Below are 7500 nucleotides of genomic sequence, written 5' to 3'. Positions count from 1 at the left end.
TGGGGCCTTTGGCTAATTAGAAAGTTAGTGGTCACTGCCAAACAATTTTGAAACACTGGCCCTCCCCTTCCAAAACACCAGAAAAAAAACTTCTGGATTTTCAGTCATCCCCCCCCCTGTCTCCTTCCCTCCATCCATCTATCCCTCCCTCCCCCTGACTCTGCCTTAATTGATTTGTTCCAAGAACTGCTGCACAGTTCTTTCTCTGTGGCTGCAATGCTAATTGGCATGGTAACCTAGCAGCAAGCTAAGAATGGAGTGGTACACACAGGCAAGAACTCTCAAGGCCTAGAGGGGCGGGGGGGGGGGGGGTAGCAGAGGGGCAGACAAGCACAGAGGAAAGGCATGAGAGGGGTAAAGGCAAAAGAGGGGATGAAAGATGTGTGGGGAGGGGTTGAGGGGGAGGCCCTGGAATGGAGAGGAGAGGAGAGGAGAGGAGAGGGGGAGAGGAGAGGAGAGGAGGGAGGAAGGAGAGGAGAGGAGAGGAGAGGGGAGGAAAGGAGAGGAGAGGAGAGGAGAGGAGAAGAGTGGAGAAAAGTCAGAGTTGTATATGCAAATGACACATGATTTTTTTTCACCAAATGAGAGTAATTTCATAGAAACATATGTGCAATCATGGGTTTGACAGATTGATGTGTAAAGTACATGGTTGTGTTGATTTTTTTTTATGGCAAGCCAACAGGGGAAAGCTAAGAAATCTTTGTTGCGTTTGGACCCTCGTCTTAAACCCTTTAGCACCACCAACAGGCCAAAGTTGGAATGATGTTTCTGCTCATAACTCCTCAGCAGTTGGAATCAGTTTTTTGTTCATTTAAGTGCCACTTGTCCCATGAAATACTGCAGGGCCATGACAGCCTATATCACATTCAGTTTATCTCTACCTTTGCCATGTTTTAAACCATGGGATTGTCTCTCTCAAACGCTATTGAGTGGATTCTTGACACACAGACACACACACACACTCTCTCTCTCTCTCTCTCTCTCTCTCTCTCTCTCTCTCTCGCACACACACACACACTGATAGGTGAAAATTCACCCTAGTTACCTCAGGACTCCGGAGCTGCATATAAGTATATTTATTAGACAAACAACAATTGCAATCGGGCTCACTCCCAGCACAAGGCTGAAAGTGAAGCCATCATAAACACATCGCACAAGGTTTATATAGACATAAGTTTTAGCGTTCAACAGTGATAACCACGTGGTGGATTTCTGACATCCGAGGCAAGGATGGAAGTTTTGCACAAGGTCGGAAGAAGCACAGTTCGACCCTTCTTATCACTTCTGGTCTAAACATGCTCTTGTACATATGCAGACTAAGTGGCACCTAATATTCTAAGTTACATACACGCAGAAACACAGAAAAGCCATGTTACTGCTTACATAAGTACATGATTCATATAAGGTAATTAATAATACAAGGCACTTGATTATTATATTCTTAAGTCATTAACAGTGTTTGGAAATGATCTCCATCACACACATTTTAGAGAGGTCCTGATGTATTTGTCCACTTCTTGTCTTTTTTGCACACCTTATGCTATCCATACTCTTCCTCTGTCCTTTACCTTCACCACACTATGCCCCTTTCTATTTGTATCTCTCTCTCTCTCTCTCTGCATCTTTCTCTGCATCTCTCTCTATATCTCTCTGTGTGTATCTCTCTCTCTTTGTATTTCTCTCTCTATCTCTCTCCCTGCATCTCTCTCTATACCTCTCTCTCTGTATCTCTCTCTGTATTCTGTATCTCTGTCTATGTATCTCTCTCTCAATTTAATTCAATCCAAATGAGTTTTATTGACATGACTGTTTCGAAGCAGTGTTGCCAAAGCAAAAACATTTTAAACAGAATAATACAATGTCTTGAATACAATATCTGCTTAAAATAATAATACAGATAATACTACTACTAATAAGAATACAATGTACTTGTGAATGTTCATTATGAATAATTGAGGTATCATTTGGTTGAATTGTTTAAAATACTGTATATATGTCTAATTGAGGTGTTCTTATTGCATTCAGTAAGGAACTCGTCCTCTACCACTCTCTCACTGCCTCCTGCCACTGTCCTCCTTAGAAAGCCAAGTTTGCCTGAGTATTTCTCTTTCTGTGGCCAGGATGTGTTCACTTAGCCTGTATGATGGTAATAATTTTCTTTGTTAGACACACACATACACAAACATACACACACACACACACACACACACACACACACACACACACCGCTCACTAATGCACACAGACACCCACATATAAAACTCCTCTCCAACCCAACACACACACGCACGCACGCACGCACGCACGCACGCACGCACGCACGCACGCACGCACGTACGCACACACACACACACACACACACACACACACACACACACACACACACACACTGAATCCGTGAAGGGCAAACATGCCTGTTTGTGCAATGCAGAGGTGTGGAAATAACTTGTGTTGATATTGCCCTCACATGAATGAGGCGTGACTTAAATTTGTGTGTTTGTTTAATTTAGTTTTAGACAATATTGAAAAAAAATCATTTTTGTGTTGTTTTGCCTATATCATGTCCATCGGCTTCAGATTATGCTTTTCGGTCAAATATTCAAAGGGATCTTTCTCTGAGTGTGTTTTCCTTTGTAAAAGGGCACTATGATGGGATTCATCAGGGTTAGAAAAAATCTCACTCCCGTGTAACAGAATGGGCTTACAGTTTTTCTCGATTGATTACATTCAAAAACTGGAACTTATGGCACAATGACCACAACCTGTAACTCATGTGCCAACTCCCTAAACCAATTCTGCTAAACTATAAGCACAATTATGTGCTTTAGACACAGATTTCAATTGTTAACCGCACTTTCTTCAACTCACAACACACAATTATCTGCTTTAGACACAAATTTCAATTGTTAACCACACTTTCTTCAAAACACTAAACACCATCCTCTCTACTTTGCACACTTCATCAATGCCAAAACCTCCTTGTGTTCAGACAGAACACACTGCTATTCAATTGGCAAAACTTCCATTTCCAAGGCTGTTGTGCAATTTGAAATCAAAGCTTTAGCAATATGATGGCCACAGGTTAGCTCCTGGTTTGGAGAACAATTGATGGCAACATTGAAGTGAGAGGTGATCAGAAAGGCAGAGGAGTGAGAGTAAGAGGAGGAGGAGGAGGAGGAGGAGGAAGAGGATGAAGAGAAAGAGCAAGAAGGAGAGCCATTATCTCTGATGGTTTGACCATGCAGGAGGCTGGCCAGAGGGTTCAACCAAATATAAGCCGATTCTCAGTTGCATCCATTCTCTGGACATTCAGAAGAGGGAATAGGTAAGAAACACTACTATGACAGGAAAACACTAGTTTGAATGCCTTATCAGGAGCATAGTATTCTTGTATTTTCCATTGTACTGTATCTGTAAAATTACGTAAACAAATACAAAGTGCAACCATTGATGACCAAGACTAATTCCTAAACATCAATACAGTGAGCCTAGCCACAGTGGACTGTGTTCTAAGGCGGAACACCTTGAGAATAAAGCAGGTGTACAGGGTGCCTTTTGTCAGAAACTCCGACAGTCAAACAGTTATGCTATGACTATGTGCAAGTAAGTCATATACATTTCCACAACTGATTGCGTCCTATCAGCACTGACACATTACTGTACTGTATTGCAATCCAATCCAATGTTACAGTTTTTCTCGATTGCTTACACACATGAAGCATGCCTCGTTTTCTCAAAACTCTAAACACAAATCCCTAAACCACTCACACAAAATGCAACAACATTCACAACACTGTGTAGGTCTATTTCTGATAGCACATTGTCAATATTGTCTTGAGCTAGAACAGGATGCAGTAGTTTTTTGTCCTTTTTTATTTTACATTTTTCTTTCTTTTTTTAGTTGACTGTACTGGCCTATATCCTATTGTTTGTTCTGTGCAAATCATTTACACATTCATTTGTGTTTGCTGTGATGTATAGGCTACAGCACTTTTGGAAAAAATAAAGAAATATTTTAGTTGTTACTGTATATTTGTGTGTTGTTTTATATTTGCGTAAAAACATTATACAGTTATATTTTACTAAAGGAGTAAGCGTATAGTAACATAATGTTCCTGATAAGGCCTTCATACTGGTGTTTTCCCATTTCATAGTAGTGTTTTCCATTGAGCACATCAGTGTTCAATCGATGCTTAGAATGTCTACTCATATAATGGGCTGTGTTTGTCATTAGAAAACAAAGTACCCTTTTGAGGTGACATAACACTGTTTTGAAAGCAAAGTTGCCTTTTGCAGGATGTATAAAGGGTTTTGCATTTTGTGTGAGTGGTTTTGGGATTTGTGTTTAGAGTTTTGAGGAAACGAGGCATGCTTTCAAAAAATGTGTGTTAGCAATCGAGAAAAACTGTAATGAAAGTATTTAATACGTTCAGCCACAGTCTAATTGGAGGGTTACATTTATGTAATGATTTTCTTATTGCATAATTTGTTTTTCGGGCCTTTCTTTGCTAGATCAAAATAACCTGTTGATGAGAGAAACTGGCAGGCCCAAGTAATTACAGTGCATGAAATGCCCTGCATTGTTATTCCTAGGTGGCTTCTTATTACAGTGCATGAAATGCCCGGTATTGTTATTCCTAGGTGGCTTCTTATTACAGTGCATGAAATGCCCTGCATTGTTATTCCTAGGTGGCTTCTTATTACAGTGCATGAAATGCCCGGTATTGTTATTCCTAGGCTTCCTATACTTCCTCTTCTTCTTCTTTGTACCAAACTTCTGCGCTTAATTCAGGTCGAACTGCTTAACGTAGAAACTTCGTTCAAACTTTGGCGCATATGTCTTGTAAAGGACACTTATGCTATGTATTTTCATTTTTTCTGAACTTTATACTTTTGAAGATATTAAAGAAAAACTAATACAAATGTTCCCATTGACTTACATTGGGCCATTGTGACATCATAATAGGGTCATTAAACTGGCTTGCACCTGTGCTTGACTGACAACTGCACCAATTCCAAGGCTCCTATTCTCTCTGTCCCTCTCCATTCAACTGTATAACTAGGAATATAAAGAGGCACTTTCCATACTTTACCTTTTTCCTCTCTATCTTTCTCTCTATCCCTCTCACTTTCTCTCTACTCTCTACTCTACTACTCTACTTTCTCTTACACTCCATCTCTCTGCTTCACTCCATTTTCTCTCCTTCTTTCAATATTTTCCCTCGTCACTCTCTTTTTATCCCATTATCCATAGACAATTCACCGTTCTTTTCCTTTCTTCTTTCAATTACTCTGTCCATCAATTCCTACTCTTTTTTCAACTTTTTTGTCAGCCTTCTTTGACTTTACCGCCCTCTATCCTCCCTTCCATTTTCTTTACTTCCTCCATGCCATGTCTATATCTTCTAATTTATCTATCAATCATTCTAACATCTCCTTCCTCCAGTCCATTCTATTTCCTATTTTCACTCATTCCCTCTCTCTGTAGATCCTCCATCCACTTGTTTTTTTCTATCCCTCTCCAACTCCTCTTTCTCACACTCCATCTCTCTGCTTCACTCCATTTTCTCTCCTTCTTTCAGTATTTTCCCTCTTCACTCTCTCTTTACTGTCTTTATCCATGGCCGTTCTTATTCACTCATCTTTCCTTTCTTCTTTCAGTCTTGTTTACTCTTCTTTCCTTTCTTCTTCCTTTCTTAACTTTTGCATTTCATGCACTGGTATTTCCTTCAGGAAATGCATATTCTAGTTCTAATTTGTCACCTTAGATTTTCCATGTTTATTGGCAGGTTCCAGGTTTTGCAATATTTTTCCAGAATTAAAAGACTTTCATGTCCCTTTCACTTGGGGACAATAATAACAAATCATCTGCATTTAGAAGGCATTTCATCTCCCTCCCCTTTAGTGTGAGTCCTGAAAATGTAAAAATTAAATGGATGCTTATATTCAAGTTAAACAGCATTGGGCTGAGATTACATCTTTGTCAAACTCCTTCGGTCTGTCTAAAGTAGCATGTTCTGTTGTAGCTGTTTTTCTTAATTTTTACAGAGCACCTATTGTTTTTCATTTATAAACACCTATTGTTGATATACAGGTCTATGATGATGTTGTAAGTTTCCATCCTATTCCATTTTGAATGAGTTTTTCAATGGCGCCCTCCCTTTCTCTCTCGGTGGTCCCCTTACCCATTCCCTTTTTCTGCTTTTGAACATATCTGGCAAGAGGTCCATGAAAACTGGGGAACGTTTGGTGTGAAACAGGGTGTTGACCTAGGCCCTTGGATGAAGGTTTATCACAGTTATGTTTATAAACACAACAACTGCTGTAAGCACAAAGTAAAAGTGTATGCAGGTGTAAACACCCCTCCACCCCCCACCCCCCCCCCCCCCCCCCGTTTCATTATGTATTTCTTCTTCGTGTGTAGTAGTGTACAGTTCCTCGTCTTGACTTATATCACAGTCTCACAAGACCTAATAGATTGCTTGGAAGATTTGGAAGATATACACCGGCTTTGAAAAGTCCCACGGTCATTCTCATCTTGTCAAAAGTGAAATAATTCCTGTGATTGACAAGAGGTGGTGCTGTGAGTCCTTCAACAGTCACTGTTTCCTTATTCAGTGCTGACTATACTGTTCAATATTTCCAATAATCTGTAAAAATTCTATCAAATTAAAAACTAATCTTGTGTTTTATACAGTTCATCAAAACACATGTATAATTGTATACAGTACATGCTGATATATTTACATATGTGATATTTAACAAAGATGTGTGTTAAAGGATAGACAATGTGAAGCCTAAATTCACATAGATAATCAAAGTCAAAGTCAGTTTTAATATGAAGACTGACAAGACATCTCTAAACATTTATCCATGAAGAGCTTTCAGACCACATCCCGGTTAAATCTGGAGCTTGACGACCCTTTCAGGTTATCGTGTTTTTTCTGACCACCAGGGAGAGCAGGTTTATGTTGGTCAGTGAGGCGATACTTCAAAGGTGCAGTGTGTAAGATTTAGTGGCATCTAGTGGTGAGATTGCAGATTGCAACCAACTGAATACCCCTCCCTCACCCCTTTCTGAACAGTGGCTGTCAACTACTCATGAATATTCGCTCACCGTTTGATGCTGTGAACAAATTACACATAACAATGCCATCTATGTATATCACATGGTAAAAATCGAGCTCCTTGATTGGCCGAAGAGTTTGTTTACGTTTCAGGAAATCAAAGTGTGGTACAATGAGAAATGTATCGATAACCTTCCCAGCGCTCACACCATCCCACCAGTTTTTCAATGTGCCTCAGCCACCTCTTACACGCTTACTGCTTGTTCGTTGTGAGCCATAGCTTATTCTGGTTGCATATCCATCACAGGTATGGAGCAGAATCCTCCTAATGAAGATGCCACTGAAAGAGCTGACCTCTTTGGACTGAAAGACAGGGCAGCTATAGCTTTCACAACTGATGTCTCTGAATAGTGTGGATGACCCCTATACATTT

Source organism: Clupea harengus, chromosome 20 (genome assembly GCF_900700415.2).
Source record: "Clupea harengus chromosome 20, Ch_v2.0.2, whole genome shotgun sequence".
NCBI lineage: Eukaryota > Metazoa > Chordata > Actinopteri > Clupeiformes > Clupeidae > Clupea > Clupea harengus.
This window is presented reverse-complemented; position numbering follows the sequence as displayed.